This window comes from Myotis myotis, unplaced genomic scaffold (assembly GCF_014108235.1).
Source record: "Myotis myotis isolate mMyoMyo1 unplaced genomic scaffold, mMyoMyo1.p scaffold_m19_p_1, whole genome shotgun sequence".
Classification (NCBI taxonomy): Eukaryota; Metazoa; Chordata; class Mammalia; order Chiroptera; family Vespertilionidae; genus Myotis; species Myotis myotis.
Window position 1 is genome coordinate 190,658,210 of NW_023416313.1, and position 24,718 is coordinate 190,682,927.

The 24,718-nt window shown below is 43.0% G+C and overlaps 1 protein-coding gene and 1 long non-coding RNA gene across 3 annotated transcripts in view; one reads left to right on the forward strand and one right to left on the reverse strand.

Moving 5' to 3' along the window:
- The window catches only part of ARMH4 (armadillo like helical domain containing 4), a 111,640-nt gene that overhangs the window by 11,108 nt on the left and 75,814 nt on the right, over positions 1-24,718 (reverse strand). The gene's annotated exons all lie outside the window — the stretch shown is intronic.
- LOC118655964 lies at positions 754-10,680 on the forward strand. The gene is made up of 3 exons (XR_004967457.1): positions 754-797; positions 9,712-9,853; positions 9,961-10,680. It is a non-coding gene; the product is annotated as an uncharacterized LOC118655964 (long non-coding RNA).

Here is a 24,718-nt window from a genome sequence, read left to right on the forward strand (position 1 = left end):
TCTCCCTTCCTCTCTGTAAAAAATCAACAAAATATATTTTTTTAAAAGGGAATTAATTAGCAAACTGGCCACCTGTAGATTCCGTGAGTAAAGGGGCTCCCTCCTCCCTCCTGTCAGGGTCCAGGGTGCAGGAGAATGGGGTTCCTGGCTGGCAGGCCACTGACAGCAAGCTATCCAACAGCGGATTCTGTGAGGAATGGGGCTCCCTCCTTTCTACTGTCAGGGTCTGGTTTGAAGGTTGGCCCCTGTTGGGCCAGACCCAGAGTTCTACCATGCTGTGGCCTCCACCTCAGCAACCCAGGGCTGACTGCTGTTGGGCACTCCTGGTGCTCTGAGGGTGGGTTCTTCCCTCAGGCCACATGGGAAACAGCTGGGGAGGGCGCAGCCCTTGGAAAAACGACCCAGGATTCAGTGGGTCCACGCTCGAGGGCAGGTTCCTGCCCCAAACCCCGCCCTCACCAGAAACAGCTTGGGGGAGGGCGCAGCCGTTGCCAAGAAACCCCTGCAGAACTGACTTCCTTCTGCTTGGTCGAGCTTCTGGCTTGATGTTATGCCCAAACAGCTCTGGGAAACAGCTCAGGGAGGGCGTAGCCCTTCGCAAAGCAACCCAGGATTCAGTGGGTCCATGCTCCGAGGGCAGGTTCCTGCCTCAAGCCCCGCCCTCACCGGAAACAGCTCCGGGAAACAGCTCTGGGGAGGGTGCAGCCATTGCCAAGACAACCCCTGCAGGACTGACTTCCTTCCACTTGGTCGCGGCGGTTCTTCTGGACGTGATGAACACCACCCATGGTTTGTATGTAAGTAGATGCCCTTCCATATAGCATTGTATAAGATCTATTTCATAGGTGGTTCCACTTAGCTCACATTCAATTTTGAAAAGGTTATAAATACAGTTTCTTTAATAATCAAATTTTCAACCTCATTTATACCTTTAATTAGGTAGGAAACTTTATTTTTATCTTAATCAGTGAAAAGAGAAATGTATGTTCCACCTAAATAAATAATAAAATATCAGAGCATAGTCTTTTGCTCAAAGCATACATAACTAAATTTCAATTACAGTATTTCTACAGTATCAATAAATAAATGGAGACCAGCTCTTATTCTTCCTTGTTATTTATAATCATAAGTGCCTCTTCTAGTCTAAGAAACAGACAAAGCTATTTTCCAATTTACATAATTATACTTAAGAATAATAAAACTTACCAAGTTTTAAATATTGTTTGCATGTTTTTTAAAGGAACTTGAGTTTTTCCAGCTTTGGATTAGTCTCTAATGATGCTAAACTTACCTGCTTTAAAATCACACAGAAACCCTATCTATAATCATTTGCTCTTCACATAATTACAGAACAGCAAGATCCCGATGAATAGAATGACCTACTTCTCTGCATAGGGCTAAGTAGCAGTAATCATGCATCTAAGAAGCAATTAATTCTGAAGGCTCTGCACTAATATTCACAGAGAAGGGTGCGAGAAGCCGATACCCTAATCTCAAGTTTCAAGTAACATTAAGTAGATATTTCGTTAACTGCAAGCTAAGAATGATACTAGATGCCTACTGGGAAGATGCAGTTGAGTACAGGACTTTCTCTTTGCATCTTCCCAGTAGGTATCTAGTTATGAACTTCAACCAAATGGCAATACAGGGTGCATAAATGAAGAAGTGCGTGTTTCTTTCTCTTCCCCAAAAGAGAACCATGGTATCCACTATTGCTCACCAAGGGAAAAACAATTTGTCAATATTCCTCCTCTTTACCTGATGATGAGGAAAAAAATGAAAACAAAAGGTCACTGTGCTTTGCATAAGATATCCTTGAAAATTCTGTTGAGCACTGAAGTTTCTGGTCTCACTTTTACACTCCCCAGCATCAAATCCACACCCAGGGGACCTGAAATTCATCCCAACTCACCGTGACAGGTCTCTCTTCACATTTGCACTACCCAATTTTCAATTGACTGGTGAAAAAGGAAAAAGTTTAGTATTCAGGCTTTATTTTGAATATAAAGTTTACTGTTTCCTGAAGTGCAATATTATGAGGCTCCCAGTGCAAGGTCAAGTCTGTGAGTTGCTTGCCAGATCCACTGAATCTACATTTTGTCATCTCATGTGAGACTTTAACAACCATAAGAGCCCATCAGCCCTAGCTTCAGTCTTCCATTATCAATTTTATGTAAAGTTATAGACCACTTCAGCTTTAAGACAGGTCCTCACACACCCCTCTTCTTTATATAAATTTTGGGGCTTTCACCGATAAACGTCATGGCTTGATTGTAGGATGAGGCAAAGAGAAGCCTGGCAATTGACTAGGTAAGTGTGAAATCTCGTATTCACTGATGACCTTTATCTAAGCTTTCTGATATGATTCTACATAATCTACATGAAGCTCCCACTTCCCTAGTGTCATGGCTCAGCCAACTGATGAAATCAATTAGAAGTGGAGAGCTGAATGAGTGAGTCCTAGAGTGGTTTCCAAGGCAGTTTCAGGGTTTGCTTTCCAAAGTTCAAATGACCAGTTTATAATGTGTCACTCCTCATAATAAATAATGGGCAAATAGCTAGCTGCATGCACTCTCAAGAGAAACTAGGGCAAATCTTTGGTTAAGAGCTCCTGAGCATTGCAGGTAACACTCGAAGACAGAGCTTTTCTGCCATCTAAATGGATTACTTCAAAGGTAAGTTAGAGTGCAGGCAGCTCTGGTGGGGCGGAAATTGTTGGCAGGGGAGGGATTCAGCAAGAGAGAGAGAGAGGAGAGAGAGAGAGAGAGAGAGAGAGAGAGAGAGAACTCATGGATATGGACAACAGTGTGGTGATTGTGGGGTGGAGGGAGTGGGTGGAAGTGGAAGAGGCTATAGAGGAGATAAATGGTGATGGGAAAAAAATTTTTTAAATAGACGGTTCAATTCCTGGTCAGTGCATATGCCCAGTGTGGGGCATGCAGGAGGCAGCCGGTTAATGACACTCTCTCATTATTGATGTTTCTATCTCTCTCTCCCTCTCCCTTCCTCTCTCTGAAATCAATAAAAACATATTTTTTAAAAAATAAAATGTGCAGCCATTGTAAAAAACAATTTGGCAGTTCCTCAAAAAATTAACTATAAAATTACCATATAACCCCACAATTCCACTCTTAGGTATATATACTCCAAAAATTGAAAGCAGGTCCTTAAACAAATATTTGTCCCATTATGTTCATAACAACACTATTCACAATAGCCAAAAGGTGGACACAATCCAAATGTCCATCAACTAATGAATGGATTTTTAAAATGTGGTATATACATATAATTATACTAGAGGCCTGGTGCAGCAATGCATGCATGGGTGAGGTTCGGCTGGCCTGCCCTGATCAGGGCCGATCGGGGGCCAGGCCGGCAGGGGGGAAGGGCCACGGGAGGTTGGCCAGCCAGCCCCACCACCGATCAGGCCAGTTGGCCGCCTGCAGTGTGCGTCATAGCAACTGATCATTCCGGTGGTTCTGGTTGTTCTGGTCATTCCAGTTACTTGGCTTTTATACACACACACACACACACACACACACACACACACACACTGGCATATCATTAAGCTTTAAAAAGGAATGAAGTAGTGATACTTGCTACAACATAGATGAACCTTGAAAGCACTATGCTAAGTGAAAGAACACGAGGTACTATGTGAACCCTCCTGGAAGCTGGGTAGATGCCACAGAGAACAGAAAGGATGGCATTCATATTCCAACCACATACTCAACTCACTGTGCCTCAGGCCACATGTGACAGCCACCTGCTGCACTCCCTATTGGAGCAAACACCCAAGTCAGCCTGCCTGGCTGACTAGAAAACAGGAGTTTCTTCTTATTGAAACATACAAAATATAACATTTTGCACTTAGATTATTTCTCTGGAGTAATCATAAAATGTATAATGTCTACTGACAGGCAAGAAACAGAGAAACCAGGAGCAAAGTCTTACTTAGATTTCTTACTTGATATGTTTTTACTTAATTAGAAGAAGAATCCAATATATATTAGTATTTAATAGGTACCAAGTATTGTGTCAGGAAATATCTATGAAGGCTTATATATTTATAAATTAAAATTAAGACTGCAGTTATGTTTAAAAGAGAGGAGGAGAAATTGAATTGCATTTTTTTCAGCAGACATAATTAAACCCCAAAGCTCTGAGCATCGATTAGACACTAGAAATAAAATGTGATTATCCCAGAGACTCATTTCCACGCAAACACTTTTATGAGTTATTTAACTGCGCGTGGCCGTGAATTAGCCGTCAACCAAAATGGATTTGTTTTTACCTAGTAACAAACCTTGAACCCACTTATGAGTTACTTATGAAGAAGCAGCCAGAGAGCTTTCATTGAATTGCAAGATAACCATCTACATTATTAATAAGTTTATTTTCTTCTTAATGTAGAAGTCAAAGGCCATCAATGCTAGGTGACAAATGTACACCAAGAGAGCCTAAGCAAACAACATCCACTTCTCCATGGCCCAGCATCACGGAGAAACAGTGTTCCAAGATGTGTGTGAGGTTTTCTGTTCACGCAGAGCATCTTCAATAGACTTCACAGAGAACTACAGCTACGGTGAACATCTGAACTCTAAGAGAGATGCTTCCAACATTTTAATGCAGTTTACGATAGACTAACAAAATGAAAGTCAAGACCCAGTCATTTACACAGAGCCAAAAAGAAATCAAAGAATACTCTTCCCTGTCACTGTTTTCTCCCACCACATATTTCATAAGGAAGCTGCCATCATGGTTCATCTTAGTGCCACAAGAGCCCCTGCTTAAAACTCCTTTAAAGCTTCCTATTGCCGTGGGGGGCCGGGGCGGGGGGACCTCTAAACTTCTTCACATGGCTTACAAGGTCTGCATGATTTCAGTTCTCACAACAAGCTCAGTGCACCTCTCTCTAACTTCTGTCTCCACCTCCTCTTCTCCCAACTCACTCCTACTCACTCTCTAGGGTACTATTCAGGGAGGTCTACTCTGACCCCTAGACTAGCTCCCTCTCCTGGAGCACCCAGAGCACCGTGTTGTTCTCATATTGTTAATATCACCTGCCACATGTAATATGATCATGATTGTCCTGATTTAATGAGCGTCTTGCCTATTAGCCAATTCAACTCTCTGAGGTAGAGAAGATGTCTGTCTTGCTCACTGATGCAGCTCCAGCAACACAGAGTCTGGCCCAGGGTGGGGACACTCTCTGTTGAACTAATGACTCATCTTCCATTACAGCACATTCTTACAAGGACTGGGGCCAAGCGTACACATGTGGAGCCAGGTAAAGGACAACCAAGCTAATATATCTAAAATGAATACTATCTGTAGGAAGGGTTCTTAACCATTTTTGTGCAATGGACCCCTCTGCCAATAAAGACTATGGACTCCTTCTTGGAGTAATGTTTATAAAAAATCATAAAATGCAAAAGAAACCATTATATTTAAATTCCACTATCAACCCTGGCCAGTCTGGCTCAATGGGAGGCAATCAATCGATATGTCTCTCTCATATCCATGTTTCTCTTTCTCTCTCTCTCTCTCTCTTTCTCTCTCCCTACACCCTCCTTCCTTCCCTTCCTCCCTTCTACTCTCTCTAGAAATGAATGGAAAAAATATCCTTGGGTGAGGATTAAATTCCATTATCAAGTTATTTTTAAATTTGTGATACTATCCTATCTAATAAAAGAGAAACATGGTAATTAGCGTACAACCGCTACCCTTCCCATTGGCTAATCAGGGCGATATGCAAATTAACTGCCAGCCAAGATGGCGGCCGGCAGCCAGGCAGCTTAAAGCGAACATGAGGCTTGCTTGCTTCCGTAACGGAGGACTCCAACGTTCTCCGCCTGCCACTGCCGGCCTCTGAGCTGCAACTCTAAGCAACTATGTTATAATAATAGAAGCTAAACAAAACCCCAGAAACCTGCTTTAGTCGGCCAGGCTTCAGCCAGCAGGATCGCAACATTGTTTCAAATACAGAAGGTAAACAAAGGCCAGAAACCTGCTTTCAGCAGCGGAGGCCTAAGAGCTGGAGCCAAGCCTCAGAGATAAAACTGGCCCAGAAGAAAAAAATAAAATAAAAAAAGGAGCGGTTGGGAGCTTCAGTCACCCGCCAGCCTGAAAACAGCCATCAGCCCCTCACCCAGGCTGGCCAGGCACCCCAGTGGGGACCCCCACCCTGATCCAGGACACCCTTCAGGGAAAACCAGCCAGCCCCCACCCATGCACCAGGCCTCTATCCTATATAGTAAAAGGGTAATATGCCTCCCGGCACCAGGATCAGCGTGACAGGGGGCAGTGCCCAAACCCCCTGATCGCCCGGTGGCTCTGTGTGTGACAGGGGGCGGGGCCACAACCTCCCTATCCGCCCTGCTCTGTTCGTGACAGGGGAAGGCGCCCCAACCCCCTGATTGCCCTGCAGCTCTGTGTGTGACAGGGTGCGGCATCCCAACCCCCCCCCCACTCAGGCCCTGCTCTGTGTGTGACAGGGTGCGGCACCCCAACCCCCGCCCGCCCCCCCACAGGCCCTGCTCTGTGTGTGACGGGGTAGAGCCATAACCTCCCCATCAGCCCTGCCCTGAGTGTGACAGTGGCGGTGCCCCAACCCCCTGATCGGCCCTGCTCTGTGTGTGACAGGGGGCAGTGCCCCAACTCCCCTATTGGCCCTACTCTGAGTGACAGGGGGGAGCTCCCCAACCCCCCTGATGGGCCCTGCTCTGTGAGTGACGGGGGGAGCTCCCCAACCCCCTGATTGGCCCTGCTCTGGCGTGACAGGGGGTGGCGCCGCAACCTGCCCATCGACCCTGCCTTGAGTGTGACAGGGGGCGGTGCCCCAACCCCCCAATAGGCCCTACCCTGAGGGTGACTGAGGGTGGCATCGCAACCTCCCGATCCTCCCTGCTCTGTGCATTACAGGGGCGGTGCCCCAACTCCCCAATCAGCCCTGCTCTGAGCCCGACCAGGGGCTGCACCTAGGGATTGGGCCCCCCCTCTGCCACCCGGGAGCAGGCCTAAGCCAGCAGGTCGTTATCCCCCGAGGGGTCCCAGACTGCAAGAGGGCACAGGCCGGGCTGAGGGACCCCACCTTCCCCCCGAGTGCACAAATTTTTGTGCACCGGGCCTCTAGTAGTAAATAAGCCTTTTTACTCTCTCCTAAAATAAGAAGGTCTAGTGGCAGGTCTAATTACTACCCTAATCCCAAAGTAATGATGAGCATAAGTGACATTGAGATATCTGTGATAACTATAATGTGAGCGAAAACTATCCGTAATATTTGTTGTGAGAAAGATACACTGCTATTACTGCTGTGGATACTGGCTACACTTATTAGACAAAACACTAAAATTCAGTTAGATGTTAGTGAAAATAAGGATGTAATTTTGACCATCCAAGTGACCATCGGAGGGAGACGGCCGTGAAAGCCGCGGAATTGCACTGCTTAGCTCTCCTGCTGTGGAGGAGTATGGGTAGGGATAAGCTGGTTTTACATTGAGAAGAAAACTTATTATCCCTACACAGATGGCCATATGGGGTTAAGACCAAGGACTAGCCTTCCATTCACCGATTCCCGGATCCATAACCACATCTGTGCAGTGTCCATGTGTTCCCTGGCTGCTCTCAGACATTGACTACCTGAGCATGGTGGGGTGCCAGTGCAGCCCATCCCTGTGGGCCGGGGGCAGGAGAGGAGGGTCCCCTAGTGAGCAGTTTGGGCTCAAAAATTCACAGTCAGCCTGGCCAAATCATTCTCAGAACTGAGCTGTCATCTGGGTCTTTTCCTACCCAGTCTTTCTTCCTTCCCCCTCTCCTTTCACTGAAGCCAAACCTGCATTGCAGTCAAAGCTCTCCCAACCTCCTCCTGCTCCCTTCCCTTGATCCTCCGGGTGTTTCTCCCATTAAATCTCCCGCACACATAATCCCATCTTGATTCTGCTTCTTAGAGAATCTGAACATAATTCCTTTTAATAAGGAAAAGAAAATTCTATTTAGCTGAGTTGATTCAAACCTGGTTATTCTGAAGATTATTGGGCACACTGTATTTACAACACTTTACCAATATCTGCTTCCTGAGTTCAGAAGAGTTTTACAAAGAATTTTAAAAAAAAAAATAGCTTTCCCATTAACTCTTTGTCAGCTAAAGGAAGGGTCATATAGGGTTAAGACCAAGGACTAGCCTCCCTACACAGATGACAATGGCTCATTAAGGAGCCTGGAACAGAAAGAAGAGGGCTGAGACCTGCAGCCAGCACAAAGACTTGGTTTAAACACTATAATTTGAAGGAGACACAATGTCAACCCTTCAGGGCACCCTGCTTCTCCTTCTTGAGAATCCTGACTCAGTACTATGGGATAGGACTCCTCATACACAATAAAGAAGTCAATATACTGGATGGGCAGGGGTAACTTAGCATTGCAGAACAGATGCTGAGAAAACAGGGTTAGGACAAGCACATTTTAATCGGGAAGAGGGACAGAGGCTGTTGAGAGCACACTCACTCCACACAGGACTGCAGGAATAATAGCAACCTAAAAGGTACTATTGGAACCAAAATAGGGAACAAGGACACACCAGAAAGGGGGACTGGGATAAGCACAGAAATATCAAGATGAGAGAAATAAATACAAATATGAAGTTTCTAAGAGCTGATGGGAAGAAATGTGTTCTTAGCATCCCAACTTGAAACTTGGAACATGTTTTTCCACCGAGACCTCTTCTGGTACATTGGTTAGATTTTCTCGGCTCCTTAGAAAAAAATCTACGTCTGGTACATTGTGAGCTAAAGAGCTGTTATGGGCTGCCCCAGGGACCTTACCACAACATATAACATGCTTTCTAAGGGATAGTGTCCTTTGCATTTCAATCCATTTTGGGAAAAGAATTCACCCAGAAATACACAACATCCCATGCTTCCCTGCGTAGGAAGAAACATGGTGTTATGGGTTGAATTGTGTCTCCCAAAAAGACGTGATAATATCCTAACCTCCAGTACTTCAGAATGTGACTTAATTAGAAATAGGATGCTTGCTGATGTAATTAGTTTAATTAAAAGGAGGTCATACTGGAGTAGGATGGGCCCTAATCCAATATAAGAAGAGAAGAGAGACACACAGAGATGAGATCGCCGCGTGAAACAGAGGCACTTAGGGAGAATGCCATGTTATGACAGGGGCTGAGACTAAAGTGACGCATTTACAATGCAAGGAACACCAAGGCTTCCCCATAGTGCCAGAAGCTAGGAAAGAAGCATTAAACAGACTAGCCCTTAGAGCAGTGGTTCTCAACCTCCTGGCCCTTTAAATACAGTTCCTCATGTTGTGACCCAACCATAAAATTATTTTCGTTGCTACTTCATAACTGTAATGTTGCTACTGTTATGAATCGTCATGTAAATATCTGATATGCAAGATGGTCTTAGGCGACCCCTGTGAAAGGGTCGTTCGACCGCCAAAGGGGCCGCGACCCACGGGTTGAGAGCCGCTGCCTTAGAGCCTCAGGCAGGAACCAACCCAGTCGAAACCTTGATTTTGACTTCTAGACCCCAGAACCGTGAGAGTGTATTTCTCTTGTTATAAGCCACCCAGTTTATGGCACTTTGTTCAATGACAGCCCAAGGAAGCTAATATAATAAGCATAGGGCTCCCCACCACAACCCTCCCTTTCTAGACTTCCTGCCTTTGTTACAAATCTCAGTCGTGTACCAGGTTTCAAGGGGCTGGACTCCATGCCGAGATGGACAACACTTTTGGGAACTGGATCCCTGGTAGCAAAAATCAGCTTGCTGATGCTCTCTCTCTAAGGACCTGAGTCACCTCCGTGTTCCTCGGGAACAATTTGCACGCTGAGGTAACCTAGTTCAGTCCTGGCCTCAATATATTACACTTAAACTGTACTTTTATTCCAAGAACACTTATGAAAATTGCCTCATTAATTCTCATGGCTCTCCTGTACAGAAAGAAAAGGACAAGTACCATTATCGCAACTTTGAAGATGAAGACACTGAATTCTAAGATCCCAGGACTACGAAAAACATTGCGAAGTCATCGACTCCAAAGAGGCCCTAACCTGTTGTTTAGCAGAATCACCTGAGCAACTCAGCAAAAGCACAGATCCACAGGCTTGGCTCGGCGCAGCAGTCCCAGGACACAGCCCAGGAACATGTATTTCTAACAAGTTCCCCAAGGAATATTTTGCTTAATAACCTGACTAACACAATTTGTGAACTGTCATTTGGGAATCACAGAGTGATGTAGTCTTTCTCAAGTTTTAGAAATATTATAACATTTGTCAACGATGGACCACATATATGACAATGGTTCCAATGGGTTATAATGAAGCTGGAAAATTCCTATCACCTAGCAACGTCATAGCTGTCATTAATAGAGAGAAATGTTCGTGGTGCTTTATCTGCTTACAAGTAAATCTACGGTTGAAAAAAAGAAACAAACCAAGTAAACAACCATGGACATATTTCTGAAATATGACTGAAACCTCCTCAAGAAGAGCCTCAGGCAGGTCCTACAGGAGGTTTTCCAACGAAGGCACTGTTATCATAGGAGACGACAGCTCCATGCATGTGACTATCCCTGAAGACTCCCATGGGACAAGACATGCAGGCGGGAGACAGTGATACTGATATCCTGACCCTGTGAAAGCCTAGGCTAATGTGTGTGCTTGTGTCTTAGTTTTTAACAAAAATGTTAAAGGGAAAAAAAATAAAAGTTTTTAAAATAGAAAAAAAAAGCTTATAGACTAAGGATATAAAGAAAGAAAATAGTTTTTGTAATAGCTGTACAATGTGTTTGTGTTTTAAGCTGTGTTGTTATAAAAAAGTTTAAAAGTTTAAAAAAAATTTAAGTTTATGAACTAAAAACATCACAGTAGCTAAGTTTAATTTATTATTGAATATTGTTAATAAATTTAGTGTAGCCTAAGCGTTCAGTGTTTATAAAGTCTACAGTCATATACGGTAGTATCCTAGGCCTTCACATTCACTCAACACTCACTCACTGACTCACCCAGAGCAGCTTCCAGTCCGGCAAACTCCATTTATACTAAGTGCCCTGTACAGATGTATCATTTTTTACCTTTTATACTGTATTTTACTGTGCCTTCTCTATGCTTAGGTATGTTGGATACACAAATACTTGCCACTGTATTATTACTGCCCACAGTGTTCAGTATAGTAACACGTTGTGCAGGTGGTAGCCTAGGTGTGCAGGAGGCTATGCCGCCTAGGTCTGTGTGAGTGCATGCTATGACCTCAGAATGGAGAAATCACCTAATGATGCATTTCTCAGATTAAATCCTCATCATAAGCGACACATGACTATGTATGAACAGATCCCTTTTACAAGATTAAATTTCTATTAATCTTCCGGTACTAATAAATTATTTTTATTATAATATTACTTTAAAAATACAACCGCAGAATAAAATAGAACCTGAGGCACAAAAACATGGAACAGACTGATGAATCTCAGAGGAAAGGGAAGAGGGGGGAGGGAAGAGATGAACCAAAGAACTTATATGCATACATACATTACCCAGGGACACGGACAATAGGGTGGTAAAGGCCTGGGGTAGGGCGGGATCCAGGTGGAAGGGAGCAATAGGAGGGGGTGGGATACTCTCAACAATAAAGATTTTTTTAAAATACAACCCTAAACCTAGACTTTTTTTTAAGTCACCTAATTATGATAGCTCTTTTATATGACCATAAAACCAGAACAAATTTCAAAATTAAATAGCATCTCAATCAAATCTAAATTGACACCAGCCGGTTCTATAGGACGGCTACAGGACTTTAGGTGATCTTTCACTGCTGCAAGACCACGTGGCAGGCTCAGGCCACATGTGCTCCCGGAAACTCCATTCCCAGAGCTCTTTCCTCCAACAACCACAGACAGGTCTGCCTTCCCACAGCCTGTCTCAATGTCATGGCCTTTGGTGCAGGAGAACATGATCATCGAACACAACACAAACACAGGCTTTCCAATCACATGGCGTGCTCAGCTATGGGGAGTCATCCAAATCATCTAAACTATGCTTATCGTAATGTGTTCACATTTTCATCCAAATATGTGCACAAGATTTAAAGTTTCTCATAGTAAATTTGTGGAACTCCCTTTGATAAACCTTGCTCTAATCCATCTGCCTTCTTTTGGGTAGTGTCAGAATTCAGTAAATGTGGGTTTCAATTTCTTAGTAGAGTTAACACTATACTGTGCTTACTGTATAGCAAATAAACTGTTCTAAGCCCATTATATAGTGTACAGGATGATGTTTACCTTTTAGCAACCATGAAAGGCAGGTTCAACCATTAGCTCCGTTGTGCAGATGAGAGAACTGAGCAGAGAGGGTACGTAATTTGCCCGAGATCACACAGCTCCGCAGTGGCAGACCTGGGAATTGAGCCCAGGGAGGCTAGCTCCAGAACCAGTGCTCTTCACCACTAAATACAAACACTTGTCAAGTGATGGATTCACATCCCAAGATTAATGGTAGAATCTGGCTTCTCTCTGCTCCCAACAAGCGGGACTCTGAGGCAATGGATCCAGGCCAGCATGAGTTGTAGTAATTAGAAGCTTGGGGAGGGGTGGGAGGTTGTGCGGCACAGCGCTAGGAAAAAAAGGGCCTTAGGGACTCACCAAGTCAAAAAGCCAGGCAAACCACCCAAATAGGCACCCAACCGGAAAAGCTGGGTAAAGTGGAAAAATCCAGGTAGGTATCAATAGGACAGAAACCAAGGAAACCAGATGAGTGAGCAGGTCTGAAGCCGGTGAAACAGAGCTTAGAAATATTCTCTAAGCAGAAAAGAAAAATGCCTGCAGCCCTGAGAGTGACAGGGAGGAAGCTGTTAAAGTTGCTAACTTAGCTCCAACAGAATTCTGCAAAAAGGAACCCCAGTCCTCACAAGATAGATAAAGGTGACACTGAAAACTCTGGAGAGTGAAAATCATAAAAGCTGCCCTGGCTGGGTGGCTCAGTTGGTTGGAGCATCGTCCTGTACACCAAAAGGCTGCAGATTCGATTCCTGGTCAGGGCACATACCTAGGTCATGTGTTTGATTCCCTGTCAGGCACGTACTGGAGTCAACCAATTGATGTTTCTCTCTCCCTTCCTCTCTCTCTAAAATCAATAAAAATATCTACTAGGATGAGGACATTTTTTTAATCATACAAGCTCATTACAGGAAGAACCCAAGGCTCCATCCTCAGAGACAACTGTATATTTTGTCTTGCCATCTGAACCTTGCTAACTAATACTTACTTCTCACATTCCAAAGATAGAAAGACAGCAAGCTACATGTCATGGGCTCAATCAAAGATGAAGCGTGAAGATTAAATGGCTGTACTACTCCAATGAATAGTCTGCTTTTTGAAAACCTTATCTGGATATAATTCATAGGAAGCTACCTAAAAGGAAAACTGGGTTTGTGTGGTGAGGATAAAATATACCTGCAATACTGACCAACATGGCTTTCCTCTCCCCTTCAAATTAGCCGACGTTCGCCTTGGCAGTCAGCATTTCATGCCTGTCTGCTTCTGGAGAAATCTTGCCACTTTTTCTAACAGAAGGGCAATTTTTTTAAGGGAACAGCAACAACAAAATTACAAGAAAAATATGGGAAATGAGAAAGACTGAAAAAAATGTGAGAGTAAAAGCAAGAGGAGCAACATGAGACTTATGATGTCTGAAAGCTAGAGAAGGGGGGAGGGGGGAGAGGAAAAGAATCTTTTTAAGTGACTGGCATTAAGTAAGAAGAGAGAAAGTAATTGGGCTTTGTGCCCATAGTTAAACCTTTTACTTCAGAGATAAGAAAATCAACCCACCGGACTTTTGATCAATATAGCACTAAGCCTCACCGATGAGAGGAGAAGAAAAAAACGTAAGCAAAATCAAAGGAAAACTGTGCCATAGAGAATAGATGGTCTTTCACTGCTGCAAGATACACTTGTTTCTGAACTATAAAAAAATTGTCATTAACATAGATACTCACATTTCATTTTTTTGAGGGGGTGTCTTTCCCAGTCTATGTCAGCACTAAATTTTATGTATGATGGTTTGGCACCAAAGGAAGCATCTATTTTATGTTACAAAGTAAAAGCAAAGATGTAGATTCAGAAGAGCCACATGTTTTGAACCGCATGAGCCTACATAGGTTCTCTGTGCTGACTCAATTCAACAACTCATTAAGCTTCTTCTATGACATGGCACTTGCTGGAGGTCCGGTACAGAGATGATCAAGACGCAGTACCTGCCTTCAAGGAGCTTATGACGCACAGGAAAGACCCCACAAAAATTAATATCAGGCACGTGGTTAAGTCCCCATGATGGCAAAGATGTCTGTCACAAGTAACGAATAAAGGCATTAATGAAGGAGTGTTTTTACTTCTATGGAAACTCAGGGAGAAACTCGCTTCCCTTTGAGGATTCTCTAAGTTAATGATAGTGACACGAGGGTGCCATACCCTAAGCTCATCCTTCCCAACAACACAGGCACTTCCACTGCGGCTCAGAAAAAGAACAACCCTGGTTTTCTTTAATTCTCAACCATTGAATTCTGATCCTGAATCCCTAGTTGCTTCCCCTTATGATTCCCTGTTCCTATGGCTTAAAGAGTGAGTGATTCTACCCAGAATCATCTCTGGTACAGGATTTGTGTCCACCTAGGTTCTCACATAGAGACTCAGACCTGATTTCACACTTGTCAGTCTGCAGTGCCAGCTCAGGTCCCACAGCATGGCGTTCACCTTCTAACCGTAGCCTTCCAGCGGAGCCCGTTTCAGATGGCTTCACCTCTGAGCTTTGATTTTCTAATGGCCTTTAGTACAACACTGTCTCACCCTGCAGATGCAGTGATGTGGAAAGGGGAGCGGATGAACAGACCCTACTCCAAGTCTGCCGAGGCTGCAGTAAAGCTCTTGGCTGCTCTACTCGCACCCAGTTCAGTCCAAGCAAGTCCAATGGGGACCATACTGCTTTGCTCATTATTATACCAGCTAACGTTTACTGTACGCTTACTGGGCACCAGTGCTCTGCTGAGTATTTGGCAAACATCTCAGCAAGTTCTCAAAACTACTCTACTGCCGTCACATTTTACAAAGAAGGAAGCTGGGGAAGTGCAGGGCTCATGGGGCCATTCTACAAATGCTTGATTGAAACTGTCTCTTACCTTCAGAGCTTTTTTGTCAAAGCATTTTCAGAACTGTTGTTTGTTTGCCTCTCTGCTGCATTCCCTCAGTCAACCAGTCTTTCTATCTTTTTTTTTTTAAATATATTTTATTGATTTTTTACAGAGAGGAAGAGAGAGAGATAGAGAGTTAGAAACATCGATCAGCTGCCTCCTGCACATCCCCCACTGGGGAAGTGCCCACAACCCAGGTACATGCCCTTGACCGGAATCGAACCCGGGACCTTTCAGTCTGCAGGCCGACGCTCTATCCACTGAGCCAAACTGGTTTCGGCAGTCTCTCTATCTTGAAACAGTCCTTTCCTTTCTCTTCTGTGACATCATGCTTCTCACCTCTCCTCCTCAGGCTTCTTTGGGAGGTCTTACCTGCTACTGTATCTCCCCTGTAAATTATTACAGTTTCCCAGAGTCCTCTTCCAGGCCTTCTCCCTCTAAACTCACTCTGTAGGGCCTTCTCACCTACTCCCATGGCATCAGTACCATTCAACGCTGATGACTACAAAGTGTATAGCTCCAACTCAGCCTCTTCTCTAAGACATAGCTCTCTTGCAAATGTCTCTCATGTACCTAAAACGTAAGTCATGATCTCTCCTCCTCCCCACTCCTGCAATTCCCCTAACTCATATCCTACCCTGGTCTTACCCATCTCAGCAATGACACCACTACCCACTCAACTGCATCAGCCAGAATCCTGTGAGTCACCTTTAACTCTTACTTTCCCTTCCTCCCAAGATCATAATAGAGGCCACATATGACAAACCCACAGCCAGCATCATACTCAACACGCAAAAATTAAAAGCACTTCCCTTAAGATCAGGAACAAGACAGGGATATCCACTTTTGCCACTCTTATTCAGCATAGAACTAGAAGTCCTGGCCACAGCAATCAGACAAGAAGAAGAAATAAAAGGCATCCAAATCGGAAAGGAAGAAGTAAAACTGTCATTATTTGCAGATGACATACAGAGAACCCTAAAGATCCCACCAAATAACTACCAGAACTGATAAAAGAATTCAGTAAAGTAGCAGAATGCAAAATAAACATCAGAAACCAGTTGCATTTTTATAAATCAATAATGAACTATCAGAAAGGGAAACTAAGGAAACAATCCCATTTACAATTGCATAAAAAAAAAAATGCCTAGGAATAAATTTAACCAAGGACTGAAAAGAGCTGTACTCGGAAAACTATAAGACACTAAAGAAAGAAACTGAAGAAGATACAAACAAGTGGAAGCATATTCTGTGTTCACTGATAGGAAGAATTAACATCATTAAAAGGTCCATATTCCCAAAGCCATTTATAGATTCAACATAATTCCTATCAAGATATCAATGGTGTATTTCACAGAAATAGAACAAATATTCCAAAAATTTATATGGAAACACAAAAGACCCCAAATAGATACAGAAGTCTTGAGAAAGAAGAACAAAGTTGGAGGAATCATGCTACCTGATATCAGATTATATTACAAGGCCATCGTAATCAAAACAGTATGGTACTGGCAAAAAATAAATAAATAAACAGACATATAGATCATTTGAACAGAATAGAGAGGCCAGAAATAAATGCCTTTATGGTCAATTAATATTTGAAAAAGGAGGTAAAAACATACAATGGGGTAAAGATAGTCTATTCAATAAATGGTATTGGGAAAATTGGACAGTTACATGCAAAAAAATGAAACTAGATCACCTTTTACACCATACACAAGAATAAACTCAAAATAGATTAAAGACTTAAATGTAAGACCATGAAACCATAAAAATCCTAGAAGAAAACATAGGCAGTAAAATCTCGGACATTTATCATAGCAATCTTTTTTCTGATATATCTCCTTGGGAAAAGCAAACAAAAGAAAAACAAACAAATGGGACTAATCACGCTAAAAAGTTTTACACAGCAAAGGAAACCATCAACAAAATGAAAAGACAACCCACTGAGTGGGAGAATATGTTTGCCAATGAGACGTATAAGGGGTTAATATCCAAAATTTATAAAGAACGTATACAACTCAACACCAAAAAAACACACAATCCAATTTAAAAATGGGCAAAGGTCCAGCTGGTGTGGCTCAGTGGTTGAGCATAGACCTATCAACTAGGAGGTCATAGTTCGATTCCCTGTCAGGGCATATGCCCGGGGTTGCGGGCTCTGTGCCCAGAGTGGGGTGTGCAGGAGGCAACCGATCAATTATTCTTTCTCATCATTGATGTTTCTATCTCTCTCTCCCTCTCCCTTCCTTTCTGAAATCAATAAAAAATATTTGTATATTCAGGGCAAAGGACCTGAGTAGAGATTTCTCCAAAGAGGACATGCAGATAGTCAATAGACATATGAAAAAATGCTCAATGCCACTATTCATCAGAAAAATGCAAACTGAAAACATGATGAGATATCACCTCACACCTGTCAGAATGGCCATCATTAGCAAATCAACAAACAAGTGCTGGCAAGGCTGTGGAGAAAAGGGAACATTCATGCACTCTTGTAGGGAATGCAGACTGGTGCAGCCACTGTGAAAAACAATATGAAGGATCCTCAAAATATTAAAAATGGAATTGCTTTATAACCCAATGATTCCACTTCTGATAACATACCCGAAGAAACACGGAACACCAATTCAGAAGAACATATGCACCCTATGTTCATTGCAGTGTTATTTATCATAGCCAAGGTTTGGAAGTAACCCAAGTGTTCATCAGTAGATGAGTGGATAGCAAAGCTGTGGTACATTTACACAATGGACTACTACTTAGCCATAAAAAAGAAGGAAATCTTACCCTTTGCAACAGCATGAATCGACCTGGATAGTATTATGCTAAGTGAAATAAGCCAGTGAGAGAAAGACAAATACCACACGATTTCACTTATATGTGGAATCTAATAAACAAAACAAACCAACAAACAAAACAGAAACAGACTCGGATAGAGAACAGACTGACAGCAGAGGGTTTGTGGAACTGGGTGAAAAAGGTGAAGGTATTAAGAAAAAAACTCATAGATAAAGACAACAGTATGGTGATTATCAGAGGGAAAGGGGGTGGAAGAGGTAGGAGAGGGTGATGGAAGGAGATTTGACTTTGGATGGTGAACACACAATACAATATATGGTGATATATTATAGAATTGTACACTTGAAACCTACATAAATTTATTAGTCAATGTCACTCCAATAAATTCAGTAAAAAAAATTTAAAAGAATGAAAACACTATTAGAAAAACAAAGCATAGTCCCTGAATCAGCAGCATCAGGGCATCACCTGGGAGTATGTCAAAAATGCACAATCTCAGGCATCACCACACCTACTGAATCAGAATCTGCGCTTTAATCAGATCCATCCTCAGAGACAATTGTATCTTTTGTCTTGTAGTCTGAACCTTGCTAACTAACACTTCTCACGTTCTACATCATTGTCATGGGCTCAATCAAAGATGAAGCATGAAGATTAAATGGCTGTGCTACTCCAACAGTCTGCTTTTTGAAAATCTTATCTGGATATAATTCATAGGAACGAGATATGTCAGGAGGATGAGTCCGACGCTCAGTAAAGTTTAGAGAAGCCCTGCTTTACATTTCTGGGCCCCAGTCACTGCCCACCAGTAACAAATCTGATGGAAGCCTACTTCGAAACAGGGACTCCGATTTTTATAGAACAAACGCTTAATACACTGTTTTAAAAGTGAATTTCCGAGAGATTTGTTTTAGGATTTGAGTGTACAAAATGTGATTCAAAAAGCTCGGCAAATGACATGGCCCTGCATTTTAATGATCTGTGATACTCAGACCCTTGCCTGACACGCTAAGGGATTTAAAAATATAGCTCTAGTCATAGAAGTGAGAATAATTTCTTTTAAAGCTTAATGTGTATTAAGTTGACCTGGAAAAAGCCACTAGAGGAGATGAAAACTTTTATCCCGAAGTTCAACTTGAGGATGAAAAACTTTTAGAGGGAATATCACCAAAGGAAACAAAACTGGAATTCCTCCCAACTGGAGCTGCTGAGTCACAGAGTCATAAAATGTAAACATAGAAAAGACCTTAGAGCAGTGGTTCTCAACCTTCCTAATGCAGAAACCCTTTAATACAGTTCCTCATGTTGTGGTGACCCCCAACCATAAAATTATTTCTGTTACTGTAATTCATCACTGTAATTTTGCTACTGTTATGAATCGTAATGTAAATATCTGATATGCAGGTTGTATTTTGATACAAATTGAGCATAATTAAAGCATAGTGATTAATCACAAAAACAATATGTAATTATATATGTGTTTTCCGATGGTCTTAGGTGACCCCTGTGAAAGAGTCGTTCAACCCCCAAAGGGGTCGCGACCCACAGGTTGAGAACCGCTGCCTTAGAGGCTGCTCTCTCACCTCTGCTTCACTCCCAAGAACACCATTCTGCAGTATTTCGGTTCCATAGTTTCTTTTTCCATCGGTTCTATAGTTTCTTTTTCCAATGAGCTCCAAATGATTCCCATTTATCAACTAACCAATCAGCTAACCCGTAAACATTTTTTCTCTTCTGACACCTGCAGAGTGCAGTCGGGGCAGAAAGTTACACTTGCTCCTTAAGAAAGCTCATAGTTTCATGAAATGGAATAAAAGCGCGTAACAAAGCTGTATGAGTTGTGTGCCCAGGAGATGCACAGGAGCTGCTTTAGGAGAAGAGAGAGGACCCTTGAGATAAGGTGGTCGTGGGGCGGGGGGGGGCGGTTCCCGTGGCTAGAAGGACTCTTGGAGCTCATCATATCAAGGGCACTGGGGAGCGCTTTGGCCAAGGTCATACTGCAAGTCTCTTGATGAACTAGAGTGAGAAACCAGGCTCCTAACTAACTCCTTCTACCATGCCACACACCCTCCTCAGTGTTGGCTTCCTGAAATTGGGCTCTAAGACAATGTCTGCTAGTTGTCACCGACATCCATTCTCCAGTCTACAGCAACAGAACCATTTCTGGGCACGTGTTGCCCAGCTGCCCTAGTTTTTCATTCTTTTGGAGTTAAAGGGGTGGCCCTGTGACTAAGTTGTTGCCAATGAAAAGTAGAGAAAGTGACATATATGACTTTGAGGCCCAGATGTGCCTCCTTCACCCTTTCCGTCCCTTTCCCACCAATAGCAACCCCAACATCAACAATACCCTAGTGCAGAGGTCCTCAAACTATGGCACGCGGGCCACATGCAAATACAAATATTGTATTTGTTCCCATTTTGTTTTTTTACTTCAAAATTAGATATGTGCAGTGTGCATAGAAATTTGTTCATAGTTGTTTTTTTTTAAACTATAGCCCAGCCCTCCAACAGTCTGAGGGACAGTGAACTGGCCCCCTGTTTAAAAAGTTTGAGGACCCCTGCCCTAGTGGGTGTCAGAGCAGCAACTTTAGAAGGAACCCTCATCCCTGAATCATCCATGGAGCAGAGCCACCTATCAACCTGGACTGCTTGCCTCGGGCTTTTATGTGAGAAAGAAATAAACTTCCCTCTTCAGTGAGCCACTGAATTTATTTTGAAGTCCCTTTGTTATAACAGCCCAGCCTTACCCTAACCAATAGAGCTTATAACCAATATCATATAACCAAAGTGAGGTTAAATGAAATTGTATAAGAGCTGTAGTTAAGAAGTCTTGTGCTTTCCTACTTTAATGAGAAGTAGCATTTTGCATTAACTCCTTGTTCCAGCTCAATGCTTGTATACATGGATGGAGATAAAAACAGACATTTTAATGGACAACCAGACAGACACGTTATTCGGCACTGCTCAGGTGCCAGATGATTTGTTAAACAACTTACATACACATTAGATTAATCCTCACAACAACCCCATGAGCTTGGTACTCTTATTTACACATGAGAAAAAAGAGGCTTAGAGCCATGAGCTAATTAAGTCTATAACTAGTATTGAGTGGAATTCAAACTTAAGTATGACTAACTCTAAAGCCAGTGCACTTTTCTGAAATCTCTATCGTGTGTGTGTGTGTGTGTGTGTGTGTGTGTGTGGGTGTGTGTGTATTTTGACAGACAGGGATCAAGTGAATGAAATCAGTGTGGCGGCTAGACGTGGTGACCAGAAACACTGAACTGAGAGACCTGGGATTTTTGCACAATGTAACTCTGTCCAAGCTATTTATCTTCTCAGGGCCTAAGTGTCCTCTGTGGTAAAATGTTACCTGAACCAGATGACCTTTGAAGAAACAGCTCTAAACTCTCATCAGAAAGGATATATGCACCCCTCTGTTCACAGCAGCGCAATTTACAATAGCTAAGATTTGGAAACAGCCTAAGTGCCCATCAGCCAATGAGGGGGGAGGGGTTGGGTGAGATATCAATCAATGAACTCATATACGTATATGCATAACCCATGGACACAGACAATAGGGTGGTGAAGGCCTGGGGGCAGGAGGTGGCGGGGGAGCAGGCTGGGGGAGAGGTCAATGGGAAGAAAGGGGACATATGTAATACTTTCAACAATAAAGATTTTTTAAAAAGAAGAAACAGCTCTAACAGTCTTCAGCAAACATGCAAAGGCCCAGCTGTCACTCACACACTACCATCGATTCAACCACTTTTACTCTCAAATCCAAACCAAGCAGAGGACCTTGCAAGAAAAATAAGGGTTGTGTTGCTCTGAAGGAACAGCCTAGTAAGAACATTTGAACAAACGATATAAAACAACCACAATACACCCACAAACTCAAATGCATGGAGTTTCAGAGTGTCATAGATCATGACTCTTCTTTCTGTCCAAATCTGGTTCTCTACTTTTCTTTAGCAAAGGAAGACAGTACTAATAACTGTCCCAGAATGAAAAGATGGAAAAGTTTGTTCTTTTCCATCACTGTTTTTCATTGCAGCCTTGCTTACAGAGCAATAAAATTAAAGAAGTAAGCATAGGAACACTGTGTAGAAGGGCCCATAGAAGGGCAAGAGAAGAATTATGAAGAGTGTTAGAAATAAGCCCTAAGGGCTCATGAAAGAGGGGACTGATTCCCATAGCAAGAATCTGTAAATGCTGTGTAATGTGGTGGAGAGAGGTAGGAAGAGAGGACAGTTTAAAGTGAGGCACGTAACCCATCCTAGAGACACAAAGAGAAAGGTCTGTGGGGCATAAATGAGCATCAGAAAAGAGCTGCATTAGCACAGATAAAGGACAAGATTCTTCATGAACAGAGAGGCTGCATAAAATATTTAAATAGCCTTTCTGGTGTTTCCTGTTTCGCATGGTACATGTAATCCAGAAGGTCATATTCTCGATGAACTTGCTGAATGTGAGATGCTAAGTCACTTTGCCAAACACTTTGTCCAAATCTAGACAAAGAGATCACTACAGAAAGAGGAGCAAGATTTCAGGAAATTCCTGGCAAGGATGCTAAAGCTCATCACAGAGTCAGCAATAATTTTAAGGTCAATATTTATTACCAGCCTTTTACATGACGTCTGCATACCCAAGATCTAGGGAATGTAGATCAAAACATCTCTTTAGCTGCTGCTTACGGATAAGGTTGCAAATGGACTCTTGGAAATGACTCAATTCATGTTTCGAACACTAATCATCTCAAAAGTACCCTGCAAACTCCCATTCACACCACATCACTCACCAAAAATATACCACTGAAAACCCTCTGAAGCAATAACTCTCTCCACGTATGGCATTTATGGGGAATTAATGGCCAGCTGGAGTCTATGGACTATGACGACAGCCAACAGTTATTAATGCGTAGGGGAAAATTTATATTCTGATTCATTTTTCCAAAGGTATCATCCTTTGGTGTGTGCAGAATATAAAACCCTGGATTCTGCATAATAGGTGAGTTCCCTGGTATTTTCATACAGACTGGTGGGCTCCCTTGGACCGCAGCTCCAGATTTCAAACAATTGAAAAGCTAAGTAATGAGATGTGTCAGGAGGATGTTTACAGTTTTAAGCCATGTTGTCAACACACAGAAAACAAAGTGAGAATTCAGACAAACTAAACCATAAAAGTGTCCCACAATCTGCAAAAAGGAAAAATGTTTTCAATGTCTTCATATTATAGTCCCTTTTAATCCATATTGGGTTCATTTTTAAATCTTATTTTATACAATCACAATTGTATCTGCAATGTTTCCTGAGCTGTATTTTATTCACTCTTCCACCTGTCTGCCTACACGGAAAAGCCTGAGTCATTCATCTCCAGGGTCTCCTAAGCAGGGGAGTAAAAGCGGCGTTAATGGGTCAGCTTTACTGCTATTTCTTATAACTCCTTGTTACTAACAGAGAATAGCTTGTTCTTGGCATTGTACTCCCACTGCACTCATTTGCCTCGATATTCTAACTCCATGAACTTGTGGAAGGCAATCTGGTACTAATTCTAACAGATAAATTGACTTCCATCAGCAAAGACTGGTGATGGTCTGGTAGGGATATAAAGATTTTGAAAATATCTTTACCCCTTAATAACGGATGGCCCTCCAAACCCATGGTGTGATCTCTAGAAACTACAGCATTTGAGAGTCTTAGATTTAGATATTGCAAACAAGGAATAACTGGAAACTCTGACATTGATTTTGTAGATTATCCCAATAGAACTGTGAAGGAGGGGGTCCCGCGGGGGTGAGGCCGACGGAGTCCTAACGAAGCATGCCCGACTCCGGAGACCAGGTTCAGTGACGCAGATCTAAGTTTATTGTGTAAGTGCAGCAGTATATATAACATTTTGGACCAATCAGAAGTTTACACAATCCTTAGGGCAGCCAATAGTAGGAAAGATCAGGGTACTATGTAGGGGCTCTAGGAGGTCTGCTCAGACGGGCGCTGCCACTTCCTGGTGTGCTGAGGAAGCTTGTATAGGCGGAGTGTGCTCACGCCATTGCATCCGCCACTGCACTGAGATAAATCTCCTGAGCTCTTCCCACAGAACTGCGCAGTGCATCTGTGGCAAGAGCTGTAAAACTAAAGCAACCACAAAGAGCATTTCTGAGTCAGAATATCACTTACAAAATACTTCTCCGGCTGCAAGAGGACACTGCTGTTCGCAGCCATCAAGACCAGGGGGAAAGGTATCTCCAGGGTGTTTGGGCTGGTGTGAAGCTTTTCACAGAATATGGATAGTAAATGCACAAAAGGAAGATGTTTTCAGAGTGTCCAGATTCCCAAACTTCCTCTGTGAGTATCTGTCTGATTTATTTCCCATGTCTCTCCCTCTCCCAGTCTTCCCTGCTGGGACCACTGAAGCAGCCTTGGCCTACCCTGGTTCCCAAGGTAATGGCAACAGAGTCAGCCTTTACCCCTACTTCAGCCCTTTACTCCCATAGGGTGAGGCTTACAGTTAATCACATTCCAGATCCCACGTTGTGCTCCAACCCCATAAGGTTCCAGAACGACTAGCCTGGCCTACGATGGACTTGAGAAGAGTGTGGCCGTCCCTACAGCCCTTACTCCCTCGCCCTGTGCAGGCTCAGTCCAAAGCATCCAGATTCTCAATTCTGATCAACTGCCCATCAAGGACCAGAGACCTTCCCTAAGCCCCAGCTCACT